We start from the raw sequence: 24,192 nt of genomic DNA, 5'->3' as shown, positions 1-24,192 counted from the left end.
GGTCCTACTTCTCATGTTAAAGGATGATGCGAGAAAGCGGTAAAAGGGACCAAGAGACAATACCGAGCGGATAGCAAATCCGCAGTGAGCTAGCAACGCAAGCAAAGAAGAAACTTCACGTAATCTAACATCCAGCAAAGCCGGGAGTCCAGCATAAGCGTCAAAGCGATGCGGTGTGAAAATAAATCACAACCGCTATGTGGTGCGTATCAAACACAACCACACAAGCAACCTGCAAGGGAAACACAAGCCAGACGATACAGGAATATACATCTCAATGAATGAGAGATTAGGTGAATCGCATCGGGCGTAAGTTCGTGTCCCACAAATAAAGTGGAACACGATGCCAATCAATCGCACCAGAAGCGAATTCGTGTCCCACAAGTAAAGTGGAACACGAAGCAAGTCGAATCGCAATCAAAGGCTCTCTCGAAGTACCTCGCACATCTCAACAACCAAATCAGTAATAACAAGGAGGCACGCATCCGCCATAGAAAATAATAGAAATTAAATTCTAAGTAAATTCTAAAACAAAATTTAACAAGAGCAAATTGTTTTTTTGTAACGTTTTTATCAAAGAATTAGAATGAAACTAGGTAACAAAACATCTAAATTCTAACAAGAAAATAATACATGTTTTTGGTTATTTTTATCATGCAAAAATTTAACAAAATGATTGTTTTCATGCATTTTTCTATACTAAAAATAAAGGACAACAAACTAGTTACAAAAACTAAATCTAATATGCAAAAAAATGAATACAGGGGGGTTTTATGTGAAAATAAGTGGTGCAGGAAGCAAATCAGGCGCTATAGCCCAAAGAATTGGCCCATCAGAGTTTTGTTTGCAAATTCAGAAAAAAGTGAGAGGCGTATGGGCCTCTCTGGGGTGTAGACAGCAATTCATGCGCAGGCCCAAGGAGATGATTTTGATCCATTCAAAATTAATATGACCCAGATTCCAATTTCTCAGTTAATATCCAGATTTCCTTTTAATCCCACTTAATATCAATTAATCAAATCCATTAACTCTCTAATTAATCCCCATTAAACACATAAACCTAAAACTATTTGAGTTAATAACAGAAAAGGGATTAGGGTTAGAAATTTGTGACCATCAGACTCGTTCTTCTTCCCTCTATCACTCAAAATGCGGCGGTGGACCTTCCTTCTCCGGCGACATCTCCGCACGCCGCCGATTCCGTCTCATCTCCCTCATCGCTCTCGCTCTATCCGGACTCTCTCTCTCGATCTTATCTCGACCGAATTAAACTCGCTCACATCTCTCATCTCTGTCTACGATGGAGGTTGCTGTGGATGCGCCAAAGAACGGTAAAATGAAAATTCTTTGAGATGCAAGGATTATGAATGATGAAACAAGTTGTTGCAGGTCCGTTGAGGATCGATGATGGATAGGTGCTTAATGTTGTGTCGTTACCGTGTTGATTCGAAGCAAAGAGCCAAGGTGATAACGCCGTGACGATGCGAATGAACTTGTAGGTTTGTGATTCGGTTTCTTCTTCCAATTCAGTTTTCACTTCTGCGATTCCTTCTTCTGTTAACGTTTCTGGCAATTGTTCGATTCGAGGTATCAACACGGAGAAGTGTGAATTATCGATCGTGATGTTGTGCGATGTTGTTGAAGATGTTGATTCAAAGACGACGATGAACGTGCAGCATGATTCAGAATCTGGTGAAGATTGATTGATGAAGGTGAGTTATCAGTGAATTGGTGAAAGCTTTTCTGAGTTGTTGTGAAGGTTTTCTGAATTGTTTTCTTTGTGTATGAATTGCAGGGAGAGTGAGAAATTGAATCGAGAGTATGGTGATGAAGATGATGAAGAACTGCGATGAAGAAGTTTGTTTATGTTTTCAGATTCAAGAATCGGTAGAGGTGATGAATTGGTGGTTTTTGTGAATGATGAAGATGGATTGAAGAACGAAAGGGAGGGAATCGGGAGAGTTTGTTACAGGTTCGTCCCCTCTTCTCTGTTCTGAATCCCCTCCTCTTGTAATTCTGTTATTGATCTCTTGTATTGGTTAATCGACTGAACCCGGTTCAATTGTGTTGGATGCAGGGCTGTTTTTTTTTCCTGGTTTATTTATATGCAGCAGTTGGTTCGGTTATGCAGGTGTTAGGTGCAACGTTTAATGCAGCTGCACCAGTTTGGTTACAACGGCATGATGCAATTTTGGTTTTATTTTGTGCAGGGTCGGTTAGCAAGTGCGGTTTTGAAGCTTCCCCTTGCCACATGGTTCATACGTGATCTTAGTTGAAGAAAAGAATAAAACTGACATTGGAATTTTATTGAAAGATGAATGAATGTAAACTTGAAGGACTATTAAACTTGAATGGACTAATATTTGAATTCTCTTTTTGTGTAATGATTTTTTTTGTAACAAAATCTTCTCTTTTTGAATGATTTGAATGATAATTTGGATACCGACTTTCACCTCTTGAATTCCAACTAAAATTTGAACCAACACTTCTAGTTAATAAATCCCAAGAATCCATACACAATTGGTTAAGATTTTTTATTCATTCGATTATCTTTGACCTCAAACTTGCTTGAATCTTAATTTCCAAAGTCTGAATCAACTTGCAATTGAAGTAACAAGTATATGGTGGGAGCTAAAAAATTACATTGATCAAAATGAATGAACGATTCAATCCTTTATGCCATTGCACTTGTGTTTCAACCCACCAACACAATAATGCCTTGAAAGAATCCTCGAAGAAGGTATGAACTGAAGCATGTACGAACACTTTGGCATCAAACCCAACGAACCTCAAATGTATTAGCGATTGTGGACACAGTGTATAAGAAACTCTTTAATAATTTTCTTCAATTTTTTAGAGACGAAATAAACGTCCTTTCATAACTTATAGCACAGAGAAAGAGGGTAAATTTTGGGGTGCAACACAGTGCGTACAACTAAAGCGATGTATGATATGCAATTAAGTTATTATTTTTCAAGGAAACACCATAATTACGTTATGAAACATCAAACTTTTATTAATTAAGCGAAAACGCCGTTTTTACACACATTGAAAAGGGAAATACAGAGAAACTGAGAGAAAGGACTCTAAAACTTTGATGATGAGCCGACTTCACGTTCTAACATCTTCTTTTGTTTCTTTAGCTGAGCGTTCTCTGACGTGAGCTGATCGATGATCCAGGAAGCAGGAGGGATATGATGAGAAAGTGATGATTGTGTCACTTGTCGATCGAGTATTTCAAGTAACTCATTCTTCCTTCTTAGGATGTTTTGAATCTCAACATTTTCCGTGTTGACAATTCGATAATTGTTCTTCCAAGCATTCCTTTCTTGGCATACCTTGTTTAATGCCGCTTGCAGTTTTTCAACATCGGTGGAGAAAAGATAAATTGGTTCCCTTAGGGGAATAGGTTCTTGATGTTGATATGGCATCCTGAGCTTGAATTCTCTGACGCGTACCCATTGAAGGTAAGGATCCAGGGAGATGCAAAGATGTTTTCCTCACAATCTTCTCCCTTTGCTGTGTACAAGACGCCAGGCTTTAACAATTTCCTTCTTCAGCATGTTGCCATGATCGTCGATGTTCTTGAAGAATAGACCCTCCAATTGGATGTTACTTGGTATATTTTTCATGGGATAGCCGTATTGACGACGGGCTAAAGCTGGATTGTAACTGATTCCTCCCTTAGTTCCAATAAGGGGTACATTGGGAAAACTTCCGCAACTGAAGATAATCTTGGTTTCGTCATTGTCAGGACTACACCACTCAATGTCCGTGTGAGTGAGAGACATGATTTTCTGTGACCAGTAAAGGCCATCCCTCATATTCCAGAAAGTGCTAGACTTTGGCAGGTGTGAAACAAACCATTCGTATAACAACGGTACGCAGCATGTGATTAATCCTCCTCGCTGCAGGTTTCTTGAATGCACAGAGTGATAAGTATCCGCAAGCAAGGTTGGAACTGGATTTCCAATTAAGAAGATCTTAATTGCGTTGATGTCGACGAAATCTTTAATGTTAGGAAACAAAAACAATCCGTAGATAAGCAAAGTCAAGATTTCCTCAAAAGCGCTCATATCTTGGATGCTGACGAAATACCGAGCTTGATCAAACAAGAATTTGGAGGGCAATCCTTGAATTCCTCCTCTACTCACCATATGAGTTCTGATGTCGACTACGTTCAAAGGAGTAGTTGCAGCAATGATAATTTCGTCAGGATTCTTTTCCAAACCGGAGTACGGATCTTGCGCGTACACGGGTATTCCAATCCGACGAGAGTACTCCTCTAACGTAGGCATGAGCTGATAATCTGGAAAGGTGAAGCAGTGATACGTTGGATCGTAAAACTGTATCAAGGTGGGACGGATCCCATCCACCATGTTGGTATTGAGCAAAGGCAGAAGTTTTCCATACTTCTCCTTGAAAGCCTGGGGGTTGACCACCAGTTTTCCGAGCTTTCCCAGTTCCTCGACCTGGGGAATCTTGAAGGTGTATTTCCTAGCTCTTTTTCTTCCATAATCCATGGTATAGATCCTTAAGTTCTTTCTCCGTTTCTCTCTTTCTATGAAGTTCAAAACGTTCGTTATTTAGTTTCCTTGAAAAACGACTCGAAAAAGACTCTTTTTGTTTTTAGTTGTTATTAATGAATGATGCATGAATGCATGAATGCACACACAAGAGTTTTAAACAAACATGGCGTTGAAGGGTATAGTGGTCATGAAGTCCAAACGCAAACCTCGCCCCAATGGTAAACTAAGGTTAAGGATTTTTGTACCTGTAGAACGGGTTCTAGGGGTCTCAGAGTTTTTGCTCAACCTTAAAGATACGTTGATTGGTATCTATAAGAGAGTTTTCTCTGAGTGTAGTATCTGCGTGACAATTACTTTCGTAATCACCGCTCTACGTCCTAAAAAGGCTTTAAGTGGGGTTAATGTGTTTCTAGGTCCTCCTAGTACAAATCAGTCTCGGAATGCAGTGGCGCAGTTAATCACAACCAGTCAGGCAAATCCCAAGAGTAGACTTGGAAACCAAGATTAGAGGGCCTTCACCGGGAAGACATCATCCATCCTATCTTATGTTGCACTCAAATCCTGGTATAGGATTTCTCACCACAAGGGGGAATCAAGCCCTTTCCCGATACAGAATAAACAAAATAAACAAATATATATGCAACAAACACATGATATGACACAGAGGTTAGGCAGGACCTCTCTTGTTTGAGGGGGAATTTGGCATCCCTAATTCCTCATTGGGGCTGGACCAGCAACAGGTCAACCATTGGTTTGGATGAAAAACCAAGGTTTTTAACACTTATATCCCCAGCAGAGTCGCCATTTTTCTGTGGTGGTCGTTTTCTTTTACCTCCCCGTTTCACTTGGGAGGACGGCACGCTAGACCCTTCACGCGAAATTTGGAAGGAGAATGCGCCCGTGGTGGGATGAATTTTGTTTCAGTTCTTTCTACGATATCACACGAACTTTCTTATTTGTCCTACGAGTAGGAAAGGGGAAAAAAGATCTCAACTAAACCCTAGGAGTTTGCTAAGTGTGGGGATTTCACCTAGACTAGAAATTCTGGAGTCCGGGGGGTCGGTTATACATAGGGAAGTGTTTAAGCACCCTACATATCTGTAGTACTCTACAGGAACCTTCTCCGTGTCATTGTGATTGTGTTTATTGCTAATGATTGGGAAAGTTTCCCCTTTGTATTAGGAGAGAGAATTGAATTGATTAAAGAAAGACAGGCAGACAGACAAACTGACTATTTTTGGTATTTTATTAGCTCGCTGAGATTCCTTGTGAACCTCATGCCTACATATCCCTAGTGGAAGTCAGAGCTTAATGTAGTTCGGGGAACTAACTAGGGAAATTAATTATTTTTAGTGCCTTGCTTGAAGCTCAAGGTTGAAGCTTGAATTAAATCTCTGTTTACAGTAAAGAGGCATGAAATCATCTTTACAGAGAGGTATTTGTACTATTCTACCACAAACATTTTAAAAGAGTGACAGAATAACTGAATTCATTTCATTCAAGAGGGGGACCTTACTTGTGTATGTGCAAGTATACCAGTCAAATGCCTCTTAAATGACAGAAAGATGCTCATTCAAATTAGGGAAAGTTACCACATGTCTGGGTTTTACTGCCAGCTCATGCCTTTCAAAATCCTAAATGGGAGTCTTGATTAAAATTGAAATTGAAATTGAAATGTTTGTTTGTTTGAATGTGGTAGAGTAGTAAAAATATCTCTCTATAGAGATAAGCTATTTCTATCTACTGTATAAAAGATTTGACTTTAGCTGGCTTGTATGAGGCACAAGCTTGAGGCTTTTTGATTGATTTATTAATATTATTGACTCTGGGAGATGACTCCACTGGGGATTAATTATAGGGTATTTTTGTGTTCTGTACAAAGCCCAGAATTGAGGCTGGCTCTACTTAGGGAAAAATCTATTTTTTGATGGATTTTTATTTGGTGTTCTGTACAAAGCCCAGAATTGAAGCTGACTCTATTTGGAGAGTGTTTATTTTGATGGATTTTTATTCGGTGTTCTGTATAAAGCCCATAATTGAGGCGGACTCTAGCTAGGGAAACACTATTTTCTGCCTTGTACAAAGCCCAAGGTTGTGGCAGACTCTTTTAAATGAATTGAGTATGGATGACTCTTATGGGGAAAAGATCCTAGGTGTTAGGAATCTTTGACTCATGAAATAAGGTTTAATCTGCCTTGTACAAAGCCCAAGGTTCACTAGTACAAAAATACCTTTTTAGCAGAGGTTGTTAAGTCAGTTCACTTGCCACCTGACTTAAGAAGCGATGCGGTGGCAATTCAGTAAATATTTAAAACTTTGTTAGGTCGGAGACATTTAAAACTAACTTAGCAAAGATTAAATAAAAAATAATAATTTGCATTAAATTTTTTAAGTCAGCTATGTTTACTAACTGACTTAAAAAGTTTATTTATTAAGTCGGGGTATCAACTATCTGACTTAAGAAATCTTATTTACTTCTATGATATTAAATTTCAATATGTAAGATGATGGTTCGATATGTAAGGTGAGGGAATCGAACCCTGTACGTTAAAGTTAACAAAATTAGACCCAAAATTTTCCTTCTTTTATTTTCATTTTTTAATAGAAAAAAACTCTGTTAATCGATAAAATATTTTTTATAAAATTGGATTTCATATATCTTCTTCTACCCTTCTTCTACACAATATCATCGTCATGACCTTCCTTCCTCGACCCTGACCTAACTATATGATTTGGTGCAATTGGAAAATTATTTACAATTGAAATCTTGTAAAAAAAACTCGGCACTTGAATTTTAGACGTGATTAGAAGGATCTCATCAAATTACCTATCCTTCGTTTTAGGGTTTCTTCTTTCCACCACAGTCCCCTTCGCTGACGGTGGTTCATCCACATGCTTGACGATTTGCAAAGACGGCGGTGCTCCGACGGTGTTCTAATCTCCAAAACGCTCCCGTTGGAGACTCTTCGATTCCGATTCTGCTCCTCAAACTACAACGTGTTACCGGTCCTCAATGCTCCAGGGTTGAAGAAAATCACAAGATGATTGCACTCTCTATTTCCTCGATGTTCGCATTCCATCCTAATAAACTATTAAAATTTCTTTTATGTTTTGTGTTCCAGAGGCTTCATTAGAAGATTTATTTTTGATTCTATGTGTTTGATGCTGGAGCAGGCCCGATGGGGATCAGGGAGACTGTAGTTGGAATTTGGGGGTGGGGGGTTGATGGTCATAGCAGTGCTGAAGCTAGTGAGATGGCGTCAAAACTTTCGATAAGTATTTTGTTCTGCATACTTATTTTCTTCTTGATGCCATGTATTTTGTTATATCAAAGACTTCGACAGGAACATTGCTTCACAGACGGAACATGTTCACGTAAACTTATTGTATAGATGGAACGAGATTATAGGTTGGCATTGGCATGAACTACAATCTGAAAGGTGATTTTGTAATTACATCTATAACAAAATTATTTGGTTTCTCACATTTGAATGCAAACTGAATGTAAACTTATTGTATAGATGGAAAGAGATTATAGGTTGGCAATGGGCAGTATGGATATATTATTGGGTATGTGACTTTTGAATTGAAGTTCATAATTTTTTTACAGCTATGCACTCTTTGATATGGATGGAAAGCAAGTTCCACAAGAGTTGGTTAAAGAAGTTGGTAAAATCTTCTAAACAAATTTGCAGGAGGTATGTCATTTGTTATTTATAGTTATTAAATTTACATCTGTGTTATATTTTTGAGTTCAAATTTTCTGGAATACAATATTTTCTAATTGAATGCACCAGATGTCTGATACAACTTACTGTTATCTACGTGCACTTTCAATTGTTTTTGGGACCAGGTAATTTGAAGAAACCAAGTTCAACAAATTTTGGTTCTAATACTTGTATCATCCATTTCAAGTTCCTGTCATTGGAATTTGAATTGAACGAAATAAATCATATATAGGTGGTGGAGTGGACTGGGGATCCATGCATGGTTTTTTCCATTTCAGCTTTTTGTCTTAGTTAATTTTTTGTGCTAGACACATTATTGAAAGACACAATTATTGAGTAGCAAGTTGTGAATTTTAGGTTAAATGTTAATGATATGCCATTTGTACTGGCTTCTATTATTGATATAAGAATATTAATATAAGAATGCTAGATGTAAGAGACATAAAAATGAGATTAATAAGTGACTCCATATGGTTATATTACTCACAACATGTTGTAAGAAACTTGTTAATTACTATGTGTATTAACATTTTTATTTATAACTTACCATTGTTTCTATATATCTTTGTTAATTACTATGTGTATTAATTTACCTTTTCTATTAATCATAGTTTTATTTAATCATTTATTTGATATTAGATTTTTTTAATATTAAAATCTAGTATCAATCTTAATCCAAAGATGAATATAGACTTAATCTACTAACAAAACATGGCTTAAGCATTTATGTGAGTGTTTTAGAAATTGTATGAAAATAGTTTAGAATTTGTATATATTAAGTTGTTTATGAAAATAGCTTCTTTTATTTAGAAATAGCCTATTCACAATCATTAAATTATGTTATATACCCAAACACACCCTTGGATTGAATTATATGGTTGCAGTTGATTGCATTGATTGTGCTGCTGATGCGTTGGTTGTGAGTGTTGTGAATGAAGGAATTGAAGCTGTAAGAGACATCTTATGCCACCTGAGAAAGCCATGGGTGATGATCCATGTCAACGATGATAAAAATCTTCACTTTCACAAAGCTCGTAAGATAATTCTTATTCAACTTGTTTTCTAACTATCTTAGCTTAATCTAAGTAATGCATTCTTAACAGAATTTGATCCGAAGGACTGTCCAGTTGATTGTTCGAGGTCTTGTGAAAATGTCTGCCCTGCAAATGCAATCTCATTCCAAGCGAAATCTGCTTCGCAAGTTTTATATAATACCGGAGCACCAAGAGTAATGAAGGTTTTTTACTTGATTTTACTTAAACACTCAATCTATTTTATAAAACTTGTATTGTTTAATTGGCTTCATCATGCAGGACGATGTCATAACGGAACACTGCTACGGCTGTGGTCACTGCCTTCCAGTTTGTCCCTATGATAAAGTTCAACATTTTACAGTTCCACCTGAGATAATTAAGTCTTAGCTTTCTCTAAATTATTTATTTAATTCAATATTTTTAGCTGCTATGAATATTGTTTTCGTATATTGATCCAAGAGATGTAACATATGTTAGGGATGTTATTACAACTGTTGATCTGATCAAGAGAAATGAAGTTGATGCTATAGAGATACATACAAGTGGAATTTAATATTAATATTCTATGAAACACCTCTACAGCTTCATCATGCCTCTACAGCTTCATCATCCAGGACGATGTCATAACAGAATGCTGCTACGGCTGTGGTCGCTGCCTTCCAGTTTGTCGCTATGATAAAGTAAGTTCGGCATTTTCCAGTTCCACCTGAGATTATTTATTGCTTAATATTACGATCTTGATTATTTCACCAGAGAATTAAACGCATGTGTGGTGTCGTTTTCTTTACCTCCCCGTTTCACTTGGGAGGACGGCACGCTAGACCCTTCACGCGAAATTTGGAAGGAGAATGCGCCCGTGGTGGGATGAATTTTATTTCAGTTCTTCCTACGATATCACACGAACTTTCTTATTTGTCCTACGAGTAGGAAAGGGGAAAAAAGATCTCAACTAAACCCTAGGAGTTTGCTAAGTGTGGGGATTTCACCTAGACTAGAAATTCTGGAGTCCGGGAGGTCGGTTATACATAGGGAAGTGTTTAAACACCCTACATATCTGTAGTACTCTACAGGAACCTTCTCTGTGTCATTTGTGTTTGTGTTTATTGCTAATGATTGGGAAAGTTTCTCCTTTGTGTTAGGAGAAGGAATTGAATTGATTTGAAAAGACAGATAGACAGACTGACTATTTTTGGTATTTTATTAGCTCGCTGAGATTCCTTGTGAACCTCATGCCTACATATCCCTAGTGGAAGTCAGAGCTTAATGTAGTTCGGGGAACTAACTAGGGAAATTAATTATTTTGGTGCCTTGCTTGAAGCTCAAGGGTGAAGCTTAAATTAAATCTCTGTTTACAGTAAAGAGACATGAAATCATCTTTACAGAGAGGTATTTGTACTATTCTACCACAAACATTGTAAAGGAGTGACAGAATAACTGAATTCATTTCATTCAAGAGGGGGACCTTACTTGTGTGTACAAGTATGCCAGTCAGATGCCTCTTAAATGAAAGAAAGATGCTCGTCCAAATTAGGGAAAGTTAGCACATGTCTGGGTTTTACTGCCAGCTCATGCCTTTCAAAATCCTAAATGGGAGACTTGTTTGAAATTGAAATTGAAATGTAATGTTTGTTTGAATGTGGTAGAGTAGTAAAAATATCTCTCTATAGAGATAAGCTATGTCTATCTACTGTATAAAAGATTTGACTTTAGCTGGCTTGTATGAGGCCCAAGCTTGAGGCTTTTTTGATTGATTTATTAATGTATTATTTAACTCTGGGAGATGGCTCCACTGGGGGTTAATTACAGGGTATTTTTGTGTTCTGTACAAAGCCCAGAATTGAGGCTGACTCTACTTAGGGAGACTTTATTTGTGTGCCTTGTACAAAGCCCAAGGTTGTGGCTGACTATTGAGGAAATAAGGTTTTTTAGACTATGACTCTATTTTTTGTGTGCCTTGTACAAAGCCCAAGGTTGTGGCTGACTCTAGCTAGGGAAAACATTATTTTCTGCCTTGTACAAAGCCCAAGGTTGAGGCAGACTCTTAAATGAACTAAGTATGGATGACTCTATGGGGAAAGATCCTAAGTGTTAGGAATCTTTGACACATGAAAATATGGTCTATCTGCCTTGTACAAAGCCCAAGGTTGTGGCTACTGAGTGATGAAGGACTTACTGGGGAGACTCTATTATCTGCCTTATACAATGCCCAAGGTTGAGGCAGACTCTTGACAGGGGGAGTTTTATTGTTTGGGTGCCTTGTATGAAGCCCAAGGTTGAGGCTAACTGTTTTTGTTGGTTTTGACTCTACTGGAGATTAAAAAGACTGTTTTTCTTTTGGAAGCTAACCCTTTCCAGGGATTTTGACTCAGCTGGTGAATTGTTTGTGAAAGATTGACTTTATCATGTTTTTTTGTTGTTTTGGAAGCTGACCCTTTCCAGGGGTTTTGACTCTTTTGGGGAAATTATCTCCTAAGAGAAATGAACCTTTATTTTATTTATTAACTGATTTTTGGAGGCTAACCCTTTCCAGGGGTTTTGAAAGAATAAAAGAATGTGTTGGAGGCTAACCCTTTCCAGGGATTTTATTGAAATGATTAATTTGGGTAGCACTCCATTAATTATTAAAGGATGAAAGGATTGGCAGAAAGATTATCTAGTGGAGACTTCTTGTTTAAAGCCCAAGATGAAGGCTGACTCAATGCTGAGGATGACCAAAACATGGATCCTAGACTCTACTAAGGAGGATTGATGAAAATAAGGGTGACAGAGACTGTCCATGTCTCTCATTCCAAAAGGTGTACTCAATGTAAAATTGAGACAAACTTGGCTTGTTTAAAGTCTGGTTTAAATTGGAAGAAACTCACCAGGGTAGGCTAAAAGGTGACTAAAGACCTGTTCCTATGTTTATAAGAAACCTGATGGGTCCTTGTATACAAGCTCAAGAGGAAGCTGGAAATGCTTTTAAGAAGCCTGTGGGTCCTTGTACAAAGCCCAAGAGGAGGCTAATCGAGGGTCCTTGTTATAGCACAAGAGAAAGCTATGTAGTTTTGAACTTATTTTGGCTCTAAGCAAATGGGTAAGAGGTTTCACCGGGAATAATTCCTCTTTGGGTGGATGTGTCCTATTATTTGGATTCTAAGGTTTTTGCCAAGATGTTTCACCGGGAATAATTCATCTTGGGGGTTTGAACTACAGATCTCTAATTAGGAAAGAGCCTTCACCGGGAAGACATTCTCAATCCTAGGTCATATTCCTATAATATATATATAGTTTAACTGTCCTAGGGTTTACACTCAAACGTAGTTCTAAACAAATATATGTACAGTTTATATTTGACAGTAATTTAAACAAAGACTGTAAATTGAAAGCTTGTAAAGCCTAACCTGGATGGAGTGGAGGCCTTTGAAGAAGTATGTACAGAGCCTCAACAGTATTTTTGTTGTTTTGTTGATAACAGTTGAATATATATGATAAACAGTTAATGGTTTTTGAAAACAGAAGAAGTGAAGATGGACAAAGGTCACATAGGTATCTGAAGAGTTTCACCGGGAATAATGCCCTTCAAATACCAGAAGAATGTTTTGAAAACAGAAAGAAGATTTTGAAAATACAGTTTTGAAAACAAGCTAAGAAGAGAAGGTTTTTGGGACTTACACTCTATTAGAGGCCCAATACTTTACAGTACTGGTTATAAAAACAGTTGGAAATGATTTGAAATGATATAAGGTTTTGTTGTTTGAAAACCTTAATCATTTGATTTAATCAGAGATTGAAAACAGTTTTGAGAATTGACAAAAGTCAACTTAACTAAGGTAAAAACAAAGATTTTTACTTAATTAAGACCTAAACAATTAGGGTTTTATCATAAAATTTATTTACAAAATGATTAGGTTAAAACAAAGTGAATATATATATTTAAAGTATTTAAGAAAACACTTAAAACATACTATTTTAAACCTAATAAAAATATATAAAATAAATGACATTTTTATGATTTTTTTGATTATTCATAAAATAGATATGTTAAATGAAGAGTGTGTGAAAAATGAAGTGAAAATGATTTAATTTGATGAGTTAAATAATTATGTGAAGTTGTGAAGAAATTTAGTGTGAAAAGTGATAAAAAAATGGTTTTGTCACCTAGAGGGGTTGAACTCACGCCCTCCAAGTCATTGGCCAAAACACCCACCATCTGGGCTACGCGCGCAGTTTGTTTAAGATGCACTTCCAACTTATTATATTTTCAAACAAGTGGCAAAACATTGAAAAATAAATGAAGCAAAAAGTCTGGGGCGAGGGGGATTCGAACCCCAGACTTGTGGCATGATGAGACTAAGGGCGTATAGGTGGCCACTGGGGCAAGTTGTTCAGTCGTTAATAAAACGCACACCATTCAAAATAAAATAAACTCTCCCCTGAGAATTCAAATTTGCGCGCCACCACCATCTTCGTCTTCAACCTCAAGCTCTCCATTTTTGAATTTCTGAACTTACTCGTTTCTCAACCATTTGCAACGATGTAAACATGAAACTTGCTCTAAATTCACTCACGATTCTAAATATGTAACTAACATGAACTATCATTAACTACATCTAACTAATTTACCAGAAATCGTGAAGAACCCTAAAATTTCAAAATTAAATTAAATGACTATACTGAAAGATAAATGGATGATGATAGAGGGTTTTCAATCCTCTGATGATGCTGAACAAGATAGAATCGAGCTATTTCACAAAGAGTACTTAAATTAAAGAGAGGGAGTTCAGAAACTTACCTCTGAAAATGGAGATCGTGAGGATGATAGAGAGCAACTGGGCTTGTATGAATGATCCCAAAAGCTTCCTTGTGGCTCAGTGATGCTAACTGAATGCTTGTAATGACCTCAAACCTCCTGATTTGTTCTATGGACCTCCCTCGATTTCAGCTTCAAGTGAACATGGAGGGTGTTGATTCTCGAGTTACAGATGAGCTGCAGCCATCTGGTTAGCTTCACTATGACCTGAGGAGTGTGTCTGGATGATTGGCTTGCCTTGAAACCTTCTGAATCACTCCATGGACCTCCAACTGCAGATGCTTCAAAGTGAGAGCAACAATGGTGTTCCTCCACCTACAGAAGTGATCCAGGTGCTTGGATCACCTCAAATGACCTCCCTTGAGATGTTAGAATGCTCACTTCCCAAAGATAAGCTCTGGTTTGAAGAAATCGATTCTTCTTGCCAAAGAACTTTGAAAAACAATGAACAAGAGAAGAGAAAGAGAAAGCAAGTAATATGGTTGCTTTGGTGTGTTTTTTGAATGAGAATGAGGCCTCTATTTATAGGCAAATGTCTCAGTACTGATTGGGAGAGTGAGCTTGCTTAGTGAAGTAAGTTTGGTTTCTTAGCCATGAAGAAATTTCAAAGAATATCCAAATGTGATCATTGCATTTTCGAGCCACCTCCCCTATCCATTGATTCTATCTGATCTTAGGGGACAATTCAGATGCAAAGTGAGCTCTAATTGGTTGGTGAGAAGATTCCTTGGGTGATTCATCAATTTGCCATAAATTCTCAAATGTAATCATTACATAATCACATGTTCTTGTTTTAGGAATCTTCTTCAATTATCATGGCATGGTGAAAATGAATGCATGGCATGTTTGCAGATGTATTATGGGTCATGTAGCATCTGTATTTGAGGTCATGTGCACAAAACTTCAAAGTTCCAAAATGATGCATGACCTATAATTTCACTTCATGAGGCCAACTTTGAACAAGCATAACTCTTAGCTCAAATTGAATTTTGAGAAGGTTGAACACAATTTGGAAAGCCCTAAACATCTACTTTAAATCATTAGTTTATGTCTTCTTCAGAATCCTTTGGGAAATTTGTGAAAAATGAGGCCAAAGTTGGAAGAAAACTAGGTTAAAACACTTAGAAAAATTTCTAAGTGTTTATGACCTAAACTTCAAAATTTTCCAAAACTTCATAAATGGTTGATCTTTTGAAAAAAGTTCCCTTGTAAGATGTTGTTTTATTTGGCAAGATCTACAACTTTCATGTTGGAAGTTTTTTGAGTTGTGTAGGTGAAATTTTGAGATCTCACCATGCCTTCAAAAACCCTAATTCCCGACTTTTCGCTCCTTGATGAATTTCTTTGAATTTCTTTGGCCAAATGACTTTGACATCCATATATTGATGATATTGATCTTTGAAAGTCACTTTTTGACCAAAAACCTTAAAAGTCAATGATGATCCTTCACAGTTGACTTTTTCCTGACAAAGTGAATTTTTGGGCTTTTGTGTAGAAATAAGATCTTCTCCCCAAATGGATGATATAAATGGATTATATGGAGGTAGTAGAGATCCTTGAATCATGTCTTGAGTTTTGGATTCATGCCCTGATTAAAAGTCAACTATCTTGGTGAATTAGGTCAAAACCCTAATTTGTCGACCATGTGAAAATAATGACTGTAGACTTTGAATTGAAGTGTGATGTCTAGTAGATCTTGTCATATGAGTTATTTGAAGATGATTGATGTCTTTGAATGACCCTCTGAGGTTTTTTAGGGTTTCCCAAATGTGATCCCTGATTTCAGTCCTTGATAGGCTCAAAACCCTAGTCTGGTGACCTGAGTAAACCTGTACTCAGATGACTGGATGTCTAATCAATCATAGATGAGAAAAAATGAAGTTCTTGGGCCCTATGATTGTATTAGAGACTAATCTTTGTATTGATTGATCCTTTGCCTGAGCTTTCTTGTCTTTGAGCATCCTCGATTAGGTACCAGATGGAGAAATGACTGCTCTGGGTACTTGTCTTGCCCTGATGAAAATCCTGAAGATATGTCATCTCAGGGGGTCAAAAATTAGGGTATGACAGCATGCTATATAAACTGATTTTCTAGAGAAGCTACTAAAAACAACTTCTCATTTGAAGTGCTTTTAGATTTTTTTCAGATTCTGATTCTTTTTTTATAGTTGTAACATACGAACCAAAACTTTCAAATGTAATTCTTTCACCTTGTAATCATTGTGATTGGAACATATGATCGCAGAATTCATCTTGTAATACATACTGTATACACTGCCGCTTACACTGGTGCACCTTGTGTCAAGAGCATAGTGAGATGAAAGGAAGGCTCTCGAAAAATAGTTTTTCACAAATGACCATTGCAACCCTCCTCCCATTTAAGAGATGAATTCTACTGACCAAAAGGAAAATCCCGAGACATCTTCGGCTAACAACAATGGACACATTACTTTGGAGATGCATAAAAAAGCTATTGTCAATCTCGAGACATCAAGCTTGACCCAGATATAGATGTCTACATGAATGTGTACATCGAGAAGCTACTGTCAATCTTAATATAATTATGTTCTATTTGTAAGAACAATGCAAGTATTGACTATGAAAAAGATGTCCTAGACTTTTCTCCTTCAAACTGTCAGGTTTATGATTTAAATTTTGCTCACTAGATTCCTTGAATGTTGATGTGCCTGCTCATTTGAAATGATGTAATTATTGTTGTTGTGCTCCTTAAAACTTAGAGAAGTCATATGTAAATTCGGTTTCTTTAACAAGTGACTATTGTGTTCCTTAGAATTAATTTAGTTATGAATTGAATATTGCTCCTTGTACTTGCTACTTTGAATTGTTGAAATTGTTGGTTTGCCCGTTGTTAGATTTGCTCCGAAAAGCCGCTTTGTAGAGGCTCCTTAGAATTGCTTGCAGTAAAATGGAAGTGGAAAAAAAGCCTGTCAGGTATTTGATTTAAGAAAGGAACTTCTTAAGTTAGGTACAAAATAAAAGCCTATACTTATTAAGTCGGTTGCAAATTAACAGACTTAAAAACATTTTCTTAAGTCGGGTCCAAAACCGACTTAAGAAGTCAAAACTTCTTATGTCGGAAAATCTTAGGTCAGGCTCGGAACCGACTTAAGAAGTCATTTTTAACCGACTTAACAAGTGTTTTTTCTATTAGTGGTTGTGGCTACTGAATGATGAAGAACTCACTGGGGAGACTCTATTATCTGCCTTGTACAATGCCCAAGGTTGAGGCTGACTCTTGACAGGGAAGTTTTATTGTTTGGTGCCTTGTATGAAGCCCAAGGTTGAGGCTAACTGTTTTTGTTGATTTTGACTCTACTGAGGAAATTTTATTTATTAAAAGACTGTTTTTCTTTGGAAGCTAACCCTTTCCAGGGATTTTGACTCACCTGGTGAATGTGTCTGTTAAAAGACTGGTTTTATCATGTTTTTGGAGGCTGACCGTTTCCAGGGGTTTTAACTCTTTTTTGGGGAAATTATCTCCTAAGAGAATGAATCTTTGGTTTTTTGAAGGACTGATTTTGTTGAAATGAAAGAATGATGTTGGAGGCTAAATGTTTTTGTTAAAATGAAGGAATGTGTTTGGAGGCTAACCCTTTCCAGGGATTGTTATTGAAATGATAGATTGATTTTGGAAGCTAACCCTTTCCAGGGGTTTTTGACAGATGGCAAAAGGAATATCTAGTGGAGACTTCTTGTTTAAAGCCCAAGATGAAGGCTGACACTTGCTGAGGAGAAAAAAACATAGATCCTAGACTCTGCTAAAGAAGATTGATGAAGATAAAGGTGACAGAGACTGTCCATGCCTCTCATTCCAAAAGGTGTGCCCAATGTAAAATTGAGACAAACTTAGCTTGTTTAAAGTCTGGTTTAAATTGGAAGAAACTCACCAGGGTAGGCTAAATGGTAACTAAAGACCTGTTTCTATGTTTATAAGAAACCTGATGGGTCCTTGTATACAAGCTCAAGAGGAAGCTGGAAATGCTTTTAAGAAGCCTGTGGGTCCTTGTACAAAGCCCAAGAGGAGGCTAATCGAGGGTCCTTGTTATAGCACAAGAGAAAGCTATGTAGTTTTGAACTTATTTTGGCTCTAAGCAAATGGGTAGGAGGTTTCACCGGGAATAATTCCTCTTTGGGTGGATGTGCCCTATTTTTGGATTCTAAGGTTTTTGCCAAGATGTTTCACCGGGAATAATTCATCTTGGGGGTTTGAACTACAGATCTCTAATTAGGAAGGAGCCTTCACCGGGAAGACATTCTCAATCCTAGGCCATATTCCTATAATATATATATAGTTTACTGTCCTAGGGTTTATACTCAAACGTAGTTCTAAACAAATATATGTACAGTTTATATTTGACAGTAATTTAAATAAAGACTGTAAATTGAAAGCTTGTAAAGCCTAACCTGGATGGAGTGGAGGCCTTTGAAGAAGTATATACAGAGCCTCAACAGTATTTTTTTGTTGTTTTGTTGATAACAGTTGAATATATATATGATAAACAGTTAATGGTTTTTGAAAACAGAAGAAGTGAAGATGGACAAAGGTCACATAGGTATCTGAAGAGTTTCACTGGGAATAATGCCCTTCAAATACCAGAAGAATGTTTTGAAAACAGAAAGAAGATTTTGAAAAATACAGTTTTGAAAACAAGCTAAGAAGAGAAGGTGTTTGGGACTTACACTCTATTAGAGGCCCAGTACTTTACAGTACTGGCTATAACAACAATTTGAAAATGATTTGAAATGATATAAGGTTTTGTTGTTTGGAAACCTTAATCATTTGATTTAATCAGAGATTGAAAAAAACAGTTTTGAGAATTGACAAAAGTCAACTTAATTAAGGTAAAAATAAAGATTTTTAACTAATTAAGACCTAAACAATTAGGGTTTTATCATAAACTTATTTACAAAATAATTAGGTTAAAACAAAATGAATATATATATATATTTAAAGTTTTTTAAGAAAACACTTTAAAACATACTATTTTAAACCTAATTAAAATACATGAAATAAATAATATTTTTATGATTTTTTTTTGATTATTCACAAAATAGATATATTAAATAAAAAGTGTGTGAAAAATGAAGTGAAAATGATTTAATTTGATGAGTGAATTAATTGTGTGAAGTTTGTGAGAAAATGAAAGAAATTGTGTGTTAAAAAAATAGTTTTGGCCCTTGGAGGGTTTGAACCCACGCCCTCTAGGTCACACACTCAAAATAATACCACTGGGTCAAGGCGCGCTTGGTGTTTAAGAGACATACCCAATTCATTATATTTTCAGACAAGTGTTAATTCATGAAAAAATAAAAGAAACAAAAAGTCTGGGGCGAGGAGGATTCGAACCCCAGACTTTGGGCATGAGGAGACTAAGAGCGCATGTGTGGCCACTAGGGCAAGTTATTCATTCGTTTAGAAAACGCCTATCATTAAAAATAAAATAAACTTTGACCAGAGATTTGAAATTTGCACGCCACAGCCATGGTCGTCTTCTTCCTCAAGCTCCCAAATTTTGAATTTGTGAACTTACTCATTTCTCAACCATTTGCAAAGATGTAAAGACCAAACTTGCTCTAAATTCACTCACGATTCTAAATATGTAACTAACATATATTTATATTAACTACATCTAACTAATTTACCAGAAATCGTGAAGAACCCTAAAATTTAAAAATCAAATTAAATGGCTATACTGAAAGATAAATGAATGATGATAGAGGGTTTTCAATCCTCTGATGATGCTGAACAAGATAGAATCGAGCTATATCATAAAGAGTGCTTAAATTAAAGAGGTGGAGTTCAGAAACTTACCTCTGAAAATGGAGGTCGTGAGGATGATAGAGAGCAACTGGGCTTGTATGAATGATCCCAAAAGCTTCCTTGAGACTCAGTGATGCTAACTGAATGCTTGTTGTAACCTCAATCCTCCTGAATTGTTCTATGGACCTCCCTCGATTTGAGCTTCAAGTGAACATGGAGAGTGATGATTCTTGAGTTACAGATGAGCTGCAGCCATCTGAACAGCTTCACTACCTCCTATGGAACGTGCCTGGATGCTTGGCTCGATTGGAAATCTTCTGAATTGCACTATGGACCTCCAACTACAACAGCTCCAAAGTGAGAGCAACAATGGTGTTCCTCCACTTACAAAAGTGATCCAGGTGCTTGGATCACCTCAAATGACCTCCCTTGAGATGTTAGAATGCTTACTTTCCAAAGATAAGCTCTGGTTTGAAGAAAACGATTCTTCTTGCCAAAGAACTTTGGAAAACAATAAGCATGAGAAGAGAAAGAGAAAGCAAGGAATATGGTTGCTTTGGTGTGTTTTTTGAATGAGAAAGAGGCCTCTATTTATAGGCAAATGATGCTGAGCAATCGGAGATAGTAAGCTTGCTTAATGAAGTCACTTTGGTTTCTTAGCCATGAAGAAATTCAAAGAATATCCCAAGTGCAATGATGAGCTCTTTGATACCACTCCCTAGCCATCGGTTTTGCTTGATCTTAGGGGACAAATTTGCTGCAGAAATGAGCTCCAATTGGTTGGGAGAAGATTCCTTTGATGAATCACCAATTTGCCATAAATTCACAAATGTAATCATTACATAATCACATGTTCTTGTTTTTGAGAATATTCTCCAATCCTTATGCAATGATGGAAATTGATGTATGGCATGCTTGCAGATGTATTAGAGGTCGTGTAGCATCACTTAGTGAAGCAAAATGCACAAAATTGCAAAGTTCCAAATTGTACATGACCTATAATTTCACTTCATGAGGCCAACTTTGAACAAGCATAACTCTTAGCTCAAAATGAATTTGGAGAAGGTTGAACACAATTTGGAAAGCCATAAACATCTACTTCAAATCATTAGTTTGGAGTTTCTTCAAAATCCTTTGGCAAATTTGTGAAAAATGAGGCCAAAGTTGGAAGAAAACTAGGTTAAAACACTTAGAAAAATTTCTAAGTGTTTATGACCTAGAACTCCAAAATTTCCAAAACTCTTAAATGATTGATCTTTTGAAAAAAGTTCCTTTGTAAGATGTTGTTTTATTTTGCAAGATCTACAACTTTCATGTTGGAAGTTTTTTGGGTTGTGTAGGTGAAATTTTGAGTTCTCACCATGCCTTAAAAAACCCTAATTCCCGACTTTTTGCTCCTTGATGAATTTCTTTGAATTTCTTTGGTCAAATGACTTTAATATCCATATATTGATGATATTGATCCTTGAAAGTCATGGTTTGTCCAGAAATCTTAAAAGTCAAAGGTGATCCCATACAGTTGACTTTTCCCTAGTAAGGTGAGATTTTGGACTTTTGTGTAGAATCAAGATCTTCTTCTCAAATGAATGATGTAAATGGATTATATTGAGGTAGTAGAGGTTCTTGAATCATGTATTGAGTTTTGGATCCATGCCCTGATTAAAAGTCAACTATTCTGGTGAATTAGGTCAAAAACCCTAATTGTCGACCAGATGAAAATGATGGCTGTAGACTTTGAATTGAGGTGTGATGTCCAGTGGATCTTGTCATATGAGATATTTGAAAATGATTGATGTCTTTGAATGGTCCCCTAGGGCTTTTTAGGGTTTCCCAAAGGTGACCCCTGATTTTAGTCCTTGATAGGCTCAAAAACCCTAGTCTGGTGACCTGAGTAAATCTGTACTCTGATGACTGGGTGTCTAATCAATCATAGGTGAAATAATGAAGCTCTTGAGTCTTATGATTGTATTAGAGACTAATCCTTCTATTGATTGATCCTTTGCCTGAGTTTTCTTGTCTTTGAACACCCTTGATTAAATGTCAGACTGCTCTGGGTACTTACTTTGACTTGATGAAAATCCTGAAGATATGTCATCTCAGGGGGGGCAAAAATTAGGGTATGACAGTCATTCCATTTGATTGGCTGATCTTTCCTGAGTAGCTTGAATATAGGTTCACACGTAGCGGTAAAGTGTGAAATGAACCTTGAGATGTAATTTAATCGACCTAAGAATCCGCGCACCTCCTTTTCTGTCCTTGGGGCCGGCATTTCTTGTATAGCCTTCACTTTGTCAGGATTTACCTCTATGCTTCTTTGGCTTACAATGAATCCCAACAGCTTTCCCGACCTCACACCGAATGTGCATTTGTTCGGGTTCAACCTTAGCTTGAATTTCTTTAAGCGTTTGAACAGTTTTTGCAGATGTGTGATATGCTCTTCCTCGGTACAAGACTTGGCACTCATATCGTCTACATACACCTCAACCTCTTTGTGGATCATGTCATGGAACAGTGTAACCATGGCTCTTTGATATGTTACCCCTGCATTTCGCAATCCAAAAGGCATTACCTTGTTGCAGAAAGTACCCCAAGAGGTCATGAAGGTTGTCTTCTCCATATCTTCAGGAGCCATCTTGATTTGATTATATCCAGAAAACCCATCCATGAAGGAGAACACCGACGCTTAAACTGTATTATCCACCAATACATCTATGTGCGGTAGCGGAAAATCGTCTTTAGGACTTGCTTTGTTTAAATCTCTATAATCCACACACATGCGTACTTTCCCTTCTTTCTTAGGAACTGGCACTATATTGGCAATCCATGGTGGATAGTCGACCACAGCAAGAAACCCGACGTCGAATTGTTTGAGCACCTCTTCCCTGATTTTGTTATCCATATCCGATCGGACTCTTCTGCGCTTTTGTTTGACCGGTGCGCATCCTTCTCTGAGAGGTAACCTATGCACGACAATATCCATATCCAGTCCCGGCATGTCACGGTATGACCAAGAAAATATCTCTGCATATTCGTGGAGGAGCTTGATTAGCGTCGTTTTCACGCCCTCGTTTAGTGTTGCCCCAATCTTAATGTTCTTGGGTTCTTCATCTGTACCCAAATTTATGGTTTCAATGGCCTCTTGAGGAGGGAGCATACTTTTGGATTCCTTATCAATTAACCTTGACAACTCTTCCGGGAGTTCATCGTCTTCATCATCCCCTTCTTCGGACTGATTAGTGAGTGCCTCGAGTTTATATAGAGTTTCAGCAGTATTATTACCGGTAGTGTTAGAAGGTGATCTGCACATGTTTTATGTTTTATTTTTAGTATGCAGATATGATTGTGCTTTCGTGCGCGGAATTTATTTGTCATTTTCGAAAAGAAAGAAATAAATGCGAGAGGAAACGATATTTTCAATACCAATGCAAAAGACAAATTTTATTAAATAAACTTTAAACTTTGGAAGTAAATGGGGCCCTTACAAACAAACTCTATGCTTCGGGCGAGGCATGAGCGTTACTATTTTTTTTAATACGAAGGGAAATGAAAAACAAAAGCAAATTACTTTGAAATAAAAACTATCTCCGGTATCTCCAGACTTGTCCAATTCTGAAGTTGTTCTCCTGGCCTGATCTCTCGGATGAAGTTAGACGTTCCTCCCTAAGAATCTTTGTTGATCACCATAGCCACGTGTTTATACCCGCTTGCCACAAAAGTCTGCTTAATCGGGGGAAATCGTTGTCCTCCTTTCTCAGTGCTTGTGACCTTTGGTGGTAAGTACCCTAACCCTAAGCAATCCTTCTTCTCCAAGACCTCCGGTAGCTTGACCCAGCCTTACATGTCCACGTCTTGCAGATCTCTCCAAGATGTGACCGCCCTTCGCACCTTCTCCACCGGTAATGTAACAGCAGTTGCGATCTCCAGTGCCTGGAATGCAGTACCCATTGCTCCTTCTCCAGCCTCGATATATCTGTACGAATCCAAGTTGCTGACAAATATATCTTCCTCTCCACTAATGGTTACTATAGAGTTTCCATCCACAAACTTTAGTTTCTGATGGAGGGTGGAGGTGACTGCCCCAGCTGCGTGAATCCAAGGACGCCAAGTAAGCAGGTGAATGCTGGTTCAATCTCCATTACTTGGAAATTGATACAGAAGGTGCGAGGACCAATTATAATAGGGAGGTCCACTTCTCCAAATACCGGACTTTGTGATCCGTCAAACGCCTTGACCACCAGACGACTTGGCCTAACCACAAGTCCTTCCAAAGCTATTTTGTCGAGTGTAGCTTTTGGCATCACGTTCACTGACGAACCTGTGTCGATCA

The 24,192-nt window shown here is 37.4% G+C and overlaps 1 long non-coding RNA gene across 1 annotated transcript; it reads left to right on the top strand.

The window, feature by feature from the left end:
• Nucleotides 1–7,192: 7,192 nt before the first annotated feature.
• On the top strand, nt 7,193–16,715 carry LOC131606908 (uncharacterized). Its single transcript, XR_009285110.1, has 7 exons — nt 7,193–7,596; nt 7,704–7,969; nt 8,140–8,227; nt 9,142–9,291; nt 9,361–9,494; nt 9,571–9,971; nt 16,329–16,715. It is a non-coding gene; the product is annotated as an uncharacterized LOC131606908 (long non-coding RNA).
• Nucleotides 16,716–24,192: the final 7,477 nt, after the last annotated feature.

This window comes from Vicia villosa, linkage group LG5, assembly GCF_029867415.1.
Source record: "Vicia villosa cultivar HV-30 ecotype Madison, WI linkage group LG5, Vvil1.0, whole genome shotgun sequence".
NCBI lineage: Eukaryota > Viridiplantae > Streptophyta > Magnoliopsida > Fabales > Fabaceae > Vicia > Vicia villosa.
The sequence above is the reverse complement of the archived record's forward strand: the minus strand, read 5'-3'. Positions and strand labels throughout refer to the sequence as shown.